The following is a 15,715-nucleotide window of genomic DNA, read 5'->3' on the forward strand; positions in this document are numbered from 1 at the left end:
ATATGGAAAACAAGCTACTTTCATAGCTACAGCCAGCAAGAAATAAAAAAAAAAAATGGGAAAATTCCCAGAATTCTGTTGTTTCTATTTTATTCTCATAAAGTCCTATGACGCAATAATTTACCAGCTGACTGATGGTGGTTAAATATTTAAATGAGTGAGTGATCTAATATAGCAGCCTCTTTCAGCCCAAATGTGCCCTAAGTCACATGTCTACTAATGACGTCTTGGAAAATGGGATCCCAATTCAACCTGACCTGTGACCCTTGTCGGCTTTGGGGCCTGCTGCACTTGGCAGGAATGAGCACAAGCCAGCAGTGTTCAACTGTCCCCGCACGCAGAACGGGCTCGATGGATCCACTGCAGCACCTCCTTTTCAGTCTTTCTCGGAACTATGAGCGGAACCCAGGCCCTCCACACTGAACTGCGCCCCTAGCCTTTCCTTTAAAATTCTGACCCACATCTCCCTAAATTGCGAGGTGGTCCAGACTGGGCTCCCACTTTCCATTTTCCTGTCTCAGACTCCCAGAGTCCTAGGATTATAAGCATGCTGCACCAAGCCAAGCCAGTAAGCTAATTTTTAAAATCCTGACATTGCCTAATGTATTTATTGTTTCCCAAGGCCAAATTAATAAACTGGACTTCCCACTGAGCTATCGCGTGGTGTCCTTGATACCCACCAATTAATTAAGCACGCACAGCAGCGTGGATCACGATCCACACAGAGGACATGAGGAGCTGTCCCAACCCCTGGACCCTGCTATAATGTGACAGTGGGACAGCAGTGAAATTTGTTCACTCTTCAACACGGATGTGAGGCCAGCTATTGTTCTGTAGTGCACCAGCTTTCATCCTGAGGCTCATACGATGGATGGAGGCTATAAACAATGTTTTTAGAAGATCTCATCACTGGCATATGAATGACTTGCTTAAAAATAGTGTCCTCTGAGGCTGGAGGGAGGGGATTCCTGACTTGGGACATTTTATTCTGAGCCAGAAGCAAGGCAGGGGCTCCCTGTTTGTGCCTCAAACGCTTCGTAATGGAAGCTTTGGGATCCGGGCTGGGCTGTCATGTGCTCGCTGGTCTTGGAGGTGAATCAGGAGAAAGGATAGTGGCCCCACGCTGCAGTTGTATGCTAAAGTTTTGATTATGAGGGATGGGTTTCCCACACAATGTGCAAAAAGTGAATAGCTACAGGCATGACACTCCATTTACATTAATTTTTCTCCAATGGGCAACTAAGTAAGCCAATAAATAACTCTTTCAATTTTCAAATCCAACTATTTCCGATTCAATAAAGATTAACTCAAAGTCCTACAGCCAAAAATAAATTTAAAGAAAAGCTGAAATACAGTTCATCATCAGTATCTCTATAGGCCCTTCTGGGGTTTTTGTGTGTGTCTTTTTAAGGTTCTATCCCAGTAAGCCTGCATTTACTTCATGTTGATAAGGTTTTTCATTACTGAGTTTTCACAATGAAATTAGTTTTAATCCTTTAACTTCTCTATTTAAAATAAAAACAAAGTAAACCTGTCTAGGTAAAAGCTTAATATATGGCAAAAAATTAAAAAGCCACACTCATTCCTCAGCGTCTGCCTGTGTCTGGCCTGGAGGGGGACAGGGAGGCAACTGAAGCCATTTGCGCAGAGCAGGGTGGGCCTCCAGGGACACAACATGTGCAGTTCCAAGGCTACAACAATGGAGAAGGCTGCAGATAGCCTGGGCTACGGCTTGGTTCTGCTTGAACTCTGCTGGAGCCTGGTCCTCAGTGCAGCGGAGCTGGGGTTGGGCTGGGCCTTTGGAGCTGGAGCCCAGGGTGAGTTCCTTGGGGAGGTCTCGATAGAGCACCCGCTGCGATTGTGCACACGACCCTGGCACCCTCTGGCTTCCTGCCTGGGGACGTGGTATTTTCTACAAACACTCCCGCCACCATGGAATCTGCCACCACACAGCACCACTGACTTAGCCACGAGGTTCTCCCTGGAGCCGAGCTGCCATGTGCACAAGGCCTTGGTGCCCCCGGGACTGTGAGCTGAATAAATCACTTTTCCTTCTCAAACAAGCCTGCCTCAGGTGTTTCAGAACAGTAACAGCAGCAACAATGAAAACTGACTGCTGGCCTGGGGAGATACCCTCCAAAAGCATTGTTTTTGTCATCAGACGAAAACGAATCAATAAAACAGTACCTCAAGGCGATGAACGATCGTCAAAGCCACCTTTAATACTTCTTTAAAATAGTCTTTAAGCTGGCAGCTATCCTGTGATCGTAACTAAGGATTTTGTAGAAATAACAGTTAATTATAACGCGTCTGAACACGTGTGAAGCACGCCTAACGTTTCGTCCTGTGCGTGCACAATGCAGCAGAACTGTTCTGCAGGTGCAGGCGAGCAGCGAGGGCTGCAGGCCGGGAAGGGCGACCTCTGCACCCCAGGATCGGGGCTGCTGTGGCTCTGTTACCCCTAGAGCTAGGCACAAGGACGTGGAGCATCCACAGAGCAGGCACCTGGGCTCCTCCCCACCAGTCACACAGAACTGCTGTGGGCAGGATGCAAGCACAGGGCAGTTCTTGAGGCGTCCCAGGCTTCTCCCCTGTAGCCTGCGCTGAGGATACTGCGATCTCACAGCTACACCTTTAACAAGCACCCTGCCAACTGTCATGCACACTGACGTGTGCAGCCATGGGCCCAGACAGACGCTGACAGCCTCTCTGCTCCAAAGCCATTGATGGGCTGCGTGTGGAGGCAGCGGTGATGAGCCAGTGATAAAAAGTCAAGGGCCTGGGCAAGGCAAGCAGTGTGGCTGGCACCTTGCCCCACCCTCGCTCTTCACCCGTGCATGTGCCCTCTTGCTGGGTGCTCGGAAGACGCACACACGGGTCAGTTCTTGACTCCCAGGGTCTTGGCTCCAGCAGCGCGCAGCAAGCTGTGCTCCATCTCACCCATGCTCTGCTGCCACGGTAAGTGCCCCATGGGTGACTGTTACTGAAACAGCTGCACCTCTTTTTTTCAGTGGGGCTTGGCCCTTCCCTGGGAATGGGCTTGCTGCTAAGGGGGCACTATGGGGGAGGAGAGGGAGAGGAGGGTACAGTCAGGAGAGGATGACAGTGGGAGCCCGCTGGCCACATGCTCCAGGTGCGGCAGCTCCTGCATTGGCGGCCCCAATCTGGACCCATTCAGCTCTTCCCAGTGTTTTCAATTCCGCTCCTCCAACTTTCACTGAGCCTGAGTCAAGGTCCTGCTCAGCTCAAAGAAGAGGTGTCAGGCCTATCACATCTTAGTCAAAACCAAAACAACAAAACACCTGAAACAACTCTTAGGCCCAAAGGTCTCATATACCTGATCCCAAACATCCAGAAAACCTGTCAAGTCCTCTTCTACACGTTCAGTACTTTTTTTTTCCATAGTCAGCTCAGCCTGCCCTGGAGGCAGGGCTGGCCGCAGCATGTGGTACTGGATATTGAACCACAGTCCCTGCGCGCTCATGTAAGCAGGTGTTTTAGACCACTGAGCTATCTCACTGGCCCATTTCACTACTTTCTTTTCAGCCTGGCAGCCTGTTAGGTCTTTCTGAGTACAGCTGCAGTGGCAGCAATAGGGGCTCCCAATGGATTTCAGGCACCACTCACAAATCCAGCCCATAGTGAACCCCATGACCACAGCCAGGAGCACAGGGTCTTTACAGCCTGTGAAGCGCTGGTTATAAGGAAAGCTGGTCACGGTAAGGAAGGGAGGCCACAGAGTATAACGCCCTTCGTGGTCTCCACTGGAGTCCTTCTCAGCTGAACTCCAGCAGGGTCAGATGGAGGGCTATTTCATTCTAAGTAGGAAAAGGGCCTCCCAAGCTCCCTGTCCCTTGCTTCTCCTCTACACAGTGCAGAGGGTGGCCACAAGCTCAGCACTCCCTGATTCTCTCCTCACTGTGATTTTCCCCAAACTCCTCCAGTAGCAATGAGCTAGTGAATGGACCACAGCCCTCCAGATTCCCCATGAGCTGCAGGCTCCTGTGGCCTTGCACATCTACCCTGTGTCTAGGAGCCTCAGCCCACCCATCTTCCCTGCAACTCTGAATCCTGTGTTAAAAATGATGCCCAGCACTTCCAGAATTTCTCAGAACTCTCTGGGGCTCCCAGCACATCCTGCAGCTCCCAGCACCCCCTGTAGTTCCCAGCATCCCTTGCAGCTCCCAGCAACCCCTTTGGTTCCCAGAAACCCCTGCAGCTCCCAACACTCCCTGCATGTCTTCCCTGTGCTCTCTTTTCCCTTGGCCAAACTACAGAAGTATGAAAGTGAAAGCTGGAACCTTCTCCCCGCAACCAGGTCTTCCTTAAGTCCTTTCTAACAGCCAGTCTGTGCATCCCGTGACAGTGGGACCAAACAATCCCACGATGTTCTCTCACCTCCACAGTACTTCAGCAAATCCTATGTATCCCAAGTGTGACTACCTCACCCACTCCAGCACTTCCCATAAGGTCACCTCTACAAATACCAATCACACCCACCCTTCTTGTCCCACCCCTGTGCACAAAGCTGCCCTGCAACACTAGCTACACCACATTTCACCTCAACCATTACCCTCCACACCTCCGTCCCCACCGCTCCAGAGCACACCTTCATCTCCACCCACCTTTCCATGCAACCTGCTGTCACTGCTCATCCAGTTATTCCAGTAACCCCTCAAGTGGTTTCTCTATTTCTGTCTCTCCACATTCTTTAGGGGCTGACATTTTCTTTACAACCAGATTAATTCCCTTAGAAAATAAATCTAACCCTGTCACTTCTTTGCTGAAAATCTTCCAAAGACTCCTGATTCATGAAAACTAAACCCAGAGTCCTTAAACATTGATGTAAAACAATGTCACATGGATGTGCTCGGGTCTCCTATCTGTGGCCCACTTAGGACTGTCGTGGAGGACCGCCCTGTCGTGTCTCTGCAATCCTAAGGACACTCCCACCACAAGCCTGTATGGAGCCGTTCCCGGGCTGCACTGTGCTTCTCCCTGGCTCAGTTCTCCCACCTACCCTCTCAGATGCCCTCTCTGCCTACTCACCCACCCCCCACCAGCTCCTCTTCTGCTCCGCTTTCTCCCTAACACTTGGCGCTAATCTTCCATGCTGAACATTCCCATTACGTACCTTTCTTTTTATCTATCTAGTCCAAATAAAGACGTCAGCAAGCCTCACAGCCTGGGGGTGGGGGGCAGGTGCGGCATTGGGGGATTCCTTTTTCCTCATCTGTATTTGCAGAACAGTGTTTACATGTACAGTGGGGTGCTCGTACGTGTTCACAGTGTAACCTAAATCTTTCTCCATCCTCTCTCCCTCCCCTTTCTTCCCCACGTGATCCAACCTTTGATCGCTTTTCTTTTTCAATGGATGCACCTTGAGAACACATTAGATGAAATAAACCAGGCTCACCAGCCTAAATACTACATGGTTTCTCTTACATGAAAAACTCAAAAGACAAAGAAAAATCATAAGGTAGACAAAAGGAAGTAGGAAAATAGATCCTCCTCCAAGGGGGAGGGACCAAGAGGTGAGGGAGGGGGGAGGAGGGTAGGATGAAAAGGGAACCAGGGTGTGACAGGTTCGGACACCAATACCCCATGAGGAACGTAGCCATAACGTACTAAACACCGGTCAGGGTTTCCCTCTGTTGTGCTAAATTTCTAAAAAGCTGTTTTAATTTGCTGTTTCTGTTATAGGCAGCCCTACATAAAGCAGGACTACCACCTCCATGTTTATCAAAATTCTTAGCTTCCATCTTCATGCGGATAGTCCACGCTGGTAAGCAGAGCTTGGCACTGGTCTCGCAGGCATGGGCTGCAAACCTAGCTCGGCCGCTACTGGCCGTGAATGCCCGACACGCCAGGCAGCTTCCGGTGGCTGGTAGGCAAGCCAAGACACACGCTCAGAGGAGCAGGGCGCGTTCGCCTGGCTCGTGGCTTCTCAAGTGTCAGTCCACGGCTGTGGCTCTGGGCTGCAGAGGGGCAGGGCACCATGGGGCAGAGCTGCTTACCTCATGGTGGCCGGGAAGCACAAAGTCAGGGAGCAAGGGGCCGGGGTCCCAAGGTTCCCCCCAGGCTCCACCTCCAAGGGCTTCGCAGGCTTCTAAGAGCACCACAGACTGGTGACCAAGAGCATCACACAGGGCCTTTGGGGGACATTAACATCCAAACCACAGGCTGGGGAGGTAGCTCTGCAGTCTAAGCGCCTGCCTGCTAAGTGCAAGGACCCAGGTTCAATCTCCCGTACCACATGTAGGGCTATCCTCCACGCAAAACAATGCCACCGAAACTGTGTAGTGGCACACATCCGTAATCTCAGCACCGGGTAGGCTGAGACAGGAGGATCACTACAAGTCAGAGCTGTGTTGTGAGACCCTGTACCAAATAAGTAAATAAAAAAGATTTAAAAAACATTTTTAAAAATATCTAAACCATAATAGGTAATGTGACTCTGTCGATGTCAGGGTCTTCACCTTTCAGTGACCTAACATGGACCTTAGAAAGCTTTTTTTTTTTCTTTTGCAGTACTAGGGATCAAACTCAGGACCTTGCGCATGCCAGTCAGGCGCTTATGCCACTGAGCTATCTCCCCAGCCCCTTAGCAAGTTACTGTAAGGACCAGAGATCACGTATATAAAAGGCTGGCCAAGAGAGCCCCAATACGTAAGAGCCATTGTTATTTTCCTTATTGACTTCTCAGACTGTTTGTTAGCAACCGCCCAATGTGGACTATGCTTTAAGAGACCAAGGTGGGGCCCACATCCAAAGCTGAAAGATGCTTTGGTCCACCGCAGGTGAAGGGCACATGGAAGTCACCAGTGGAAAACTGATCTCTGGTGCTGATATTTTGGGAAGAAATCAGACAGATGAGGAACCCCAGGCACTTCCTCGCCTGGGATGGCTTCCTTCTTTGCAGCCCCCTGTAGCAGGGGTGAGACAGCAGGAAGGACCTTAAGGACCAGCACAACTCAGCTTCCCAAAGCCGGCCTCTCAGCTGGGCCCAAAGGGACAGAGCCTCCGGGATTGAGACACCGGACTGAATGGGCCCATGCTGCGGCACACCTGGGCACAGCTGGCGCTGCATGGACCGGCACTACAGCCTTCCCACGTCACACGCAGGATGCTCTGTCCCCACACATCCGAAGAGAAGTGCTCCATCCAGCAGGTGCCAAAGCGGCCAGCTGTCTTTGCTGCCCAGGAAAGCCCTTCAAGGTGGCATGCTCCACCCCAGATCCCGAGGCTCGTGCTCCCCGCGTGACTCCCTTTATAAAAGCGGCTCCACTGCAGTAGGGGCTGCTTGTTTTAGGGCTAAAAACACACAAGCAAACAGTGCAACCAAAGCACGTTTAAGCCCGAGGGCTACAGCCAGAGCGCAGACTCGGATGGACCTAGCTGACGGCTGGTACCAGAACCTCTGGTGTGAACCCGGTCTTCTTTGAGGGTGACTAACGGTAAAAGCCGTGGCCATTACTAAGATATTCTGAGTGATATTAATGAGTGCTGATAACCATTCTTGTGAGCTGGTAGCAGTCACTGAGTACAGAGCAGCCGCAGTCAAGCGCAGAGCTTCACTCTGAAACAGCTATGTGAATTCAGGACTCATACCCTACAAATCAATCTTCATCAATTGTGAAGCGCAGGTAAAATGCCTCTAAACTGATGAGAATTAAGTTAACTGGGGTACAAAGAGCAGCGTTTATCACAGCACAGCACAGCTCAGAGGCAGTGGGCAAATGGGCCGGCATTGTTTTTAAAGCAGTAGAAAATTCCGCTTGCTGCCACCGCCCGCTGGAAGTTATTCCAGTGTGCGTGAGAACAGAATGAACGGCTTGTAAAGATCCAATGAGAAGCGGGGCCGTGGCCCTCAGAACTTAGGGAGTGCTACCTCTGCCTCGCCAGCTTTCAGACCTTAAGGACCGCCGATCACTCGCGTAATTGTAATTAATAAACCAAATTATGGGACAGGTTGGGCACTCTCCTGGTCACTCTGTCAGAAAAATAACGGACGCATCGATCACTTGGCTGCACTTGTCATTTCCAGTCCTGTGCTTGTATGAACTGCGCCGCAAAGCTGAGCCCAGAAGACAATTATCTCAGCCCAGGACTTTCTCAGGAGGGAGATAAGGGAAAAGAGTTCAGACAAAGGTTATGAGGGAAGAGACTGCCCTTGGTTAGCTGGAAAGACAGTGAAAACAAACTCTCTAGGGACCGGAACCACAACTATAAAAATCATAATTACCCGAGCTTGCTTCTTATCTGATACTATAAATATTTGTCTTATTCATTTAGCCTCCAAAAGGCATGCTAAAAGGAAATTGCTCTCAGCTACAGTCTCTCCTCAGTGATGGAGGAAAAGGGACAGATTACGACTGCATGGCTTTCATATCACGTTGTCCGACCCCACCCCAGACGTGCCTTGGGAGTTCCTCTGTCTGCCCTCAGCTACCACTAAATGTCCCTTTCCTTCTCTTTTCTGAACGTGCCCCTCACTCCCCCACTGTGGACTCGCTGCTTCTCTCTGTCGGCAGCCAGTGTTGTGTTACTGAAGTTAGACAACACTATCCCAGGGAAAGGCAGCACACGGGACAGGACATAAGTGTGAGGACAAAGGTGATCCAGAGCAGTTTCTGGTCACCGCCACCTGCCTGGAGGCACCGGACCACCTCTCAGGAAGGTTGCGAGCCCACCTAGCAACCTAGACTTCAGAGTCTGGACAGGACAGCACTGTGGAGGGGAACAGAAGTGACAATTTGGGGCTGAGGGTGTCACTTGTTTAGCATGTGAGAGGGAGGCTCTGGGCTGTGTTCCCAGCACTGCCAAGAAAGAAAGAAAAGAAAACCTAAATTCCACATTCAGGTGTCAGTTTACTGTTGGAAATCCCTCATGAACCACCATGCTGGTTTTAACAGAAAGGGGTTCCTTTCAGGAATTCCTTGTGGATTTCTGAGAACAGGCATCAAATGCTATGCAAAAAAGCTCCTGGATCAGCGACAAAGGGAGACGCAGGTCCCCACCAAGAGCCCCCTGAGGACCTGCTGTCCTCTCCGAGGACAGTGAGCCCGGAGGAGCTCCTCTGAGGTACAGTCTGTGGCCTCTGGCCAGCAGGGCTCCCTGGGCCCAGAGGTAACTGTAGGAGGGAAAGGCGTGGGGACATTCAGACAGAAATGAAGACGTTCTTCTTCCTACTTCATGGTTTGGTGCTTTAGAATCAAAGTCGTCGGAAGGAATCAAAGGAGATCGGAAGGGTAAGCTGGCTGGCCCCGAAGTGAGACGCTCAGACCCGAGGCAGGGGCTCAGCGCTGCACACAGCTCAGGCCTCTGCCAAAGCGCCGCACAGCACTGCTCCCGGGACTGTCCTTGTGATTGCGCTGCTCGGACTGGGCATGCAGGATTACGAGGCTAACCATCCCCACCCTTCACTTACAACCACTCACTCACTCAATCCGTCGCTCAAGCGTAGGTCCAGTCGGCCTGCAGTGCCCACACGTGCGGTGCTCAAGCAAAACCCCAGACAGAAATGACTTAGAAAAACAAGTGCAGCTGTACAGGGTGTGCAGAGCCTTCCTACACGCCCCATCATGCCACAGGAAAAGCTATGGCAACATTAACGTGGTGTCTGCACCATATGAAGTATTATAAGTTAGCGAGCGATTAGCCTAAGTCTACGCAGGACACACATGGCTATATGTAAATACTATGTCATTTTGTCATTTTAGTCAAGGGACCTGGGATTATGCAGATTTCGGTATCTTTGGGGATTCTAGAACCAAGTCCTCTGTGGATCCCAAGGGATGCCACATGCTATATATATTCCTGAGGATAGGGGACATAGATCTCCGTTTCAATCTGCCTTTAGATTTGTGTGACTAAGATGTTACACACTGCAAGGACGACTATAGCTAAACACATACAAGTGGGTGACTGGGAGCGAGCCTAGACCCAGGCCAGAAGGGACCCGCACTACTAAGACACATATATACCACACTATATGTGAAAAGCAGAAATGCTAGGATCGCAAAATTGATTTTGAAGTAACAGTTGAGGGTTGGTAAAAGACCTCCAATTCAAGATAGAGACATTATCGTCAAAGGACTACATACGTAGAATGTAACTTCATTATACAGCCAGATTCCAGGACCCAGGGAATATCTGCATCTCCTGACAGCAGGTAGCCTGGCCAAGGCGCAGACCAATTTGACGCATGGAGCACAAGGAAGCGAGGCCTGCATGGAGCAGGGCCCAGAGTCCCGGCTTCCTTCTTGGAAGTCCCCAAAATACCTCATCTCTTATCCAAGCCCAATCCCAATTCCCAGGCGGCCACAGCTCAGGGGCAGAACAGTCCCATGTTGGCAGAACACCAGCCACCTCCCGCGGCCCAGCCTGGTCCCCAGCCCGACCTCACCAGAGCTCTTTCTCAGCAGGCAGAAAGCTAGGAGGTCTAGCTTTCAATTTCATCACCTCATGCGCACAAGCTCATGTTTTTCCACAAATGTACAGAGAAATAAAAGTAATGGTCGTTTTAAGTATATGCCATTACCCTCAAATTTTAAAAATAAAAAATAAATAAAAACTGCTGAGTTTCTATCAATTTTTACCTTAAAAGGAAGTCTCCAATTGCCCACACATTAAAAAACTAAGTAAGAGATGAAACTTTAGCCGGCATCAGTCCACATAACTGTTCTGGTGTGCTCGCCTGTACGACAGTGGGAAGAGACCACCTTGCTCCCTAGATCCACACAGGCCCAAAGATCCTGCGACACTGTCACACAAGGGGACTGTGACAACAGTACGACCCCCTTGCTCCAGAACCTTCACTCCGCATTAACCAGAGGCAACAATCTTTCATTCTCCATTCTTACCATGTACGATATGAATTCAAGAGCAAGTTTCCAAGAGATGAGTCTCAGAGCTGTCTCACTAGGACTCTGGTGTGGCTGCCTTCAGATGTGCAGAGAACTCCGCCAGTGCAGAAGTGCACCAGGAACAGGGCCGAAAAAATTAGACAGAAACACTGCACTGAGTGCTAAAAGAACCTGAAAATTGATCCGCACCTGAGCAGCTTCACAGGTTTCTGGAATAAAATAACACTGAGGACAGCTTCTAATAAGATGAAGAGATTGCGTGGAGTTAGAATTTCCTTTCCGGCCATATTTGCCAATGCAAGGAAAAAAGGATCAGGGGCCAAGGAGATGGCTCAGTAGAATAAGCACTTCCCTGGCAAGCGCAAGGGTCTGAGTTCAATCTCCAGTTCTGCCAAAAAAGAAAAAGAAAGAAAGAAAGAAAGAAAGAAAGAAAGAAAGAAAGAAAGAAAGAAAGAAAGAAAGAAAGAAAGGATCAGAGGACAGTTAGGCTAGATTTTCTATGTTCTGCCGCCCCTGTGTTAGACGAAATGACAAGGTTATAGCACCCCCCAATCCCATAATTCAGAGAAAACACATTCAAACAAATAGCTATGAACTGGAGCCAGGAAACCGGAGCAGCTGGGGAAGTTCCAGAAGGCGCAGACCTGGGGAAGGAGCACCGGATCCCAAGGGAGTGAAGCCTGAGCCACAAAGATGGCAGCACAGGGGAAGGACAGCTCCTGGGTCAGGCAGGGGAGAGGCGAAACCAGGGGGCAGAGAAGAGCCTGGAATCCGGCCGCAGGAGGGCGCGGCGATGTGCATGAGGAGCGGCACAGGACAGGGCAAGGTGCTCAGGGCGGTCCGGGGATGGCCGATGAGTGCATCTGACCTGTCACCTCTCTGGAGTGGGGAAGGGGCTTGCGCACAGACTGGAGCTCAAAAGGAAAAGAAAGAGGATGCACGGAGGGTGTGTTACAATGATCCTGAGAGGAAGTCGGGGCCTGAGAGTTACACTGCTCATGAAGAAGAGCTCTGGGAGGCAGGGAGGCTGCAGAGCTGGAGCCAAGGCCACAACACGCACCTCAGTACCACCCGGCGGCTGCACACCTGCAGGCGCAGCACTCTGGGAGGCTGTAAGCAAGATCCAGGGGCCTGCGGGTGCAGCTCCATGGGAGAAGCCTTGCGCCCCAGGCCCAGCACCAACAAGCACCACCCAAACAAAACAACAGCAACGTCACCTTCATCGTCCACGCTAAGAACGAGGGGCTGTGCCAGCCCAGGCTGCATACAGACCCCCAGTGTCCTGCTCGACGTCCACGCAGCTCCGGGGAGGCCCCGCCTAGGTAACGGTGCCAGGCACTGCTCAAGGGCCTCCCCAGGCATGTGTTAACTCGCATTTCTCTCCTGGCCAGCACTGCTGAGCCTTTTCCATGCTTCGACCTGCCCTCTGTGCTTGCTGTCAGATGGGTCTACGCACTTCCACGGCCGCATTCCCCCTGGGCCTTTGACTTTGGGAAGTCTAAGCTTTTGAGTTCTTTGTGTATCCTACACGTTAATCTATCTGGGAACTAACTGGCAAAATCTTTCCCCTGTTCTGTGGGGATTTTTACGCTCTGGGTTGTCTGCTTTGCTGCACAGAAGCCTTCTGACTTGGTACGATCCCAGCCATCTCTGCACCACTTCCTGTGCGACTGCAGTTCTGCTCAGAAAGCCCCTGGCTACGCCGCGACTGAAGAGCAAGCCCCCACCCCACTGCAGAATGAATGGCCGTCATCAAGCAATCAAATTATAACAACCGCTGGCCAGGCCGTGCGGAAAAGGAGACTTCCCACACTGGTGGTGGGAATGTCAACCAGTACAAGCGCTACAGAAATCCGTATGGAGATTCCTAAGAGAACCAGAAGTTTCCATTTGACTCAGTTATTCCCCCACATGCAGCTTCCCACAGGGGGAAAGAAGTCATATCACAATGACACACACATCACGTGCACTCCTGTACACAGCAGGACAATTCGTTACAGCTAAATGCTAGCAGCAGCCCATGTCCATTAACACGAGTGCATAAAGAAAATGCGGCATCTGCACACAACAGAGTGCTCCTCTGCCTTAAAGAGAGATAAACCTGAGCCATCTGTGGGAGAATGGACGTGCCTTGAGATCATCCTGCTACATTAAATAAATCTAATCCACAAGTTTAGATAGCCCATGGTACCCGGAGTAAAAATAAAGAGCAAAATGAAAGAGGTCATTTTGGCATGAGAAGGAGAACAAGAACGGAGAGAAAAGAAGAAAGGGAAGGAGGATGGGGAGTTAAGACGTGGGCACACATGTGTATCAGCTGCACATGATGACTATAATCACTGTGTACTCCAAAGTATGAGAGAGAAAGAAGGAGGGGAGGGGAGGGAAAGGGAGGGAGAGGGACAGAGAGAGAGAGAGAAGTAGAGAGGGAGGGAGGGAGGAGGGGGAGGAGGAGGGGAAGAGAGGATGGGAAAGGGAGAGGGAGGGGGAAGGAATGTGAGAGAGGGTGGAAGGGGAGAAGTGGAGGGGAAGGGAAAAGAGAGGGAGGTAAAGAGGGAGAGGGGAGAGGGAGGGGAAAAGGGAGAGAGGGAGAGGAACGGGGAAGGAGGGAGAGGAACAGAGGGAGGGAAAGAGAGGGAGGGAAATAGGGAGAGGGAGGGGAGAGGGAGGAAGAGGGAGGGGAAGAGAGAGGGAGGGAGGGAGAGAGGGAGGGAAGGAGAGTGAGGGAGGAAGGGAGACAGGGAGGGAAGGAGAGGGAGGGAGGGAGGGAGATTGATTTTACAGACACAGATGTGGCAGGACCGGGGAACTGCATCTACTGGGTGCACAGTGTGTCCCACCTGGGTCAGGGACCACAGTGCACAGTGCTCCTCTCCCCCAGGCCACACCTCCCTGGCTGCCTGGGTTCCTCAGTTGGGACCAAAAGTGGAGACCCTGTGTACAGCACAGCACACAAGTGAGATCCAGAGCACGAGGTGAACCTTGGCTGCCTCGCGACTCAGAAATGTGGCACACCCTAGGCCCCCGATACCCCGGGGAGCCAGGCAGAAGGTCACGGTCTGCTGAGCAATGGGAAGAGAAAGTCGCTGTTGGGGTCAGATATGAAGTCCCCAGAAGAAAGGAAAGGGCAGGACACAGGATGAAGAGAGGGTAGCAGCACAGTGACGTGGAAAGCAGGCTTTCTCCTGAGGACATCTACAGAGCCTCTCTGGTGTGACCATGTCAGCAGTCCCATCGTGGGGCCCCTTGGCCTGTACCTCCACAGAGACCTGGAGCCTTGGCGGGACACACAGAGGGGACCAAGACCCAGCGGCCAGACTGCAGTGCAGCGGCTCTAGGATCAACCCACAGTGATTTCCGGCAAGTCGCTGGTGATGGTAGATGTGCTGTTTCAACTTGAGAAGTTCAGAAGCTTATGGAAGTCACTCAGCAGTTCTAATCCTGGGGTGCAGAGGGCATGCCCTAGGGCAGCTGCTGGAGTGCTAGGATGCTGTCCTGGTTGATTCATTCTGTCAACCTGTGAAGTTTAATTAAGTGACTCTGTGGGGGACGGGGATGAGAGGCCTTGCTCTATGAACATCCTGAGCCTGAGCGAGAGGAGACAGGAGGATGGAGTGCATGCTGCGCCCACCCAGGGCGGGGAGGCTGCTGACCAAACAGGGAAGGAGAAGGGGCTGCTCTCGCTTTTGGCTCCTGATGCTTCTGCTGTCTTTCGCCACCATGAAACGTCACTCCCTACCATGTGCCACCCTGCCTTGGAGCCAGGTGATTATGGCCTGAGATCTCCAGACTGTGAGCTAAATAAACTTTTCCTCCTTTAACTTTGGATATCAGTTATTTTGTTGCAGCAACAAGAAAAAAGTAAGACATCACTTAACTTGATCTTCATCAGATCAGCAACTGGAGAAGGTAAACCATTTATATTATACCCACATTAAGGACTGAAGTAATTCACACAATTTATACAGTGCCTGGTACCTACTAGCACGTGTACAGTAGGAGCATTTATTAGCTAGGTTTCAGATAAAGAGCTAAACCCAGTATACATTAAAAACAGCATTTTATAGTCAAAATGGCCCATACCGAGCAGAAAAATCAAGGTAATTTTAATGAGTATTTTATCTGCTTCTAAAAATATGATAAAATGGGGCTGGAGAGATAGCTTGGCGGTGTGAGCACCTGCCTGGCAAGCATAAAGACCCGGGTTCAATCCCTGATACCACATGCTGTGCTGACCCTGTGCTGAGCCTGCCACCGAAACTGGGCACGGTGGCACATGCCTGTAATGCCAGTGCTGTGGAGGCTGAGACAGGAGGATCACTACGAGTCTGAGCTGCATAGTGAGACCCTCTACCAAATAAATAAATAAATAGATAAAAGTTTTAAAAAAACAATAAAAGCTAAAGTCGAATTTTTAAACTTAAAATCCTCATCAATTAAAAAAGTAACAACTTCAGTCTTACTAACACAGAGCAAAAGCATAATTATCAGGTTGCCAAGCTGGAAGAAAACTGGTCTTTCTCCCAGTGTGTCTTGTGTATTAAATTACAGCCCTTAACCATGACTGAAATGACATCAACTCTCACATAGTGATTATTTTAGTAGGCAATGTTTCTCCCTTCTTCCTGCCCCAACTTAATTGAAACAGAACACCACAGCAGCTGGTAGTACTTGCTTATGGTATGAGGCTTAGCCTCCTTTTAGGGAGAAAAACACACAATATTAAGTTGATATACGTATGTTTTTGTACATGATGTCAATCCAAAATGGTATAAGATGTCCCTGTGCTTTTGAAGAGTAATTTGAAATGATTACCAAAATAAGATGTCAAATTACATAAATGAGGA

The 15,715-nt window shown here is 50.4% G+C and overlaps 1 protein-coding gene across 8 annotated transcripts in view; it reads right to left on the reverse strand.

Moving 5' to 3' along the window:
* The window catches only part of Epb41l3 (erythrocyte membrane protein band 4.1 like 3), a 186,649-nt gene that overhangs the window by 100,446 nt on the left and 70,488 nt on the right, over nt 1-15,715 (reverse strand). The window lies entirely within an intron of this gene.

Source organism: Octodon degus, unplaced genomic scaffold (genome assembly GCF_000260255.1).
Source record: "Octodon degus isolate 3935 unplaced genomic scaffold, OctDeg1.0 scaffold00075, whole genome shotgun sequence".
NCBI lineage: Eukaryota > Metazoa > Chordata > Mammalia > Rodentia > Octodontidae > Octodon > Octodon degus.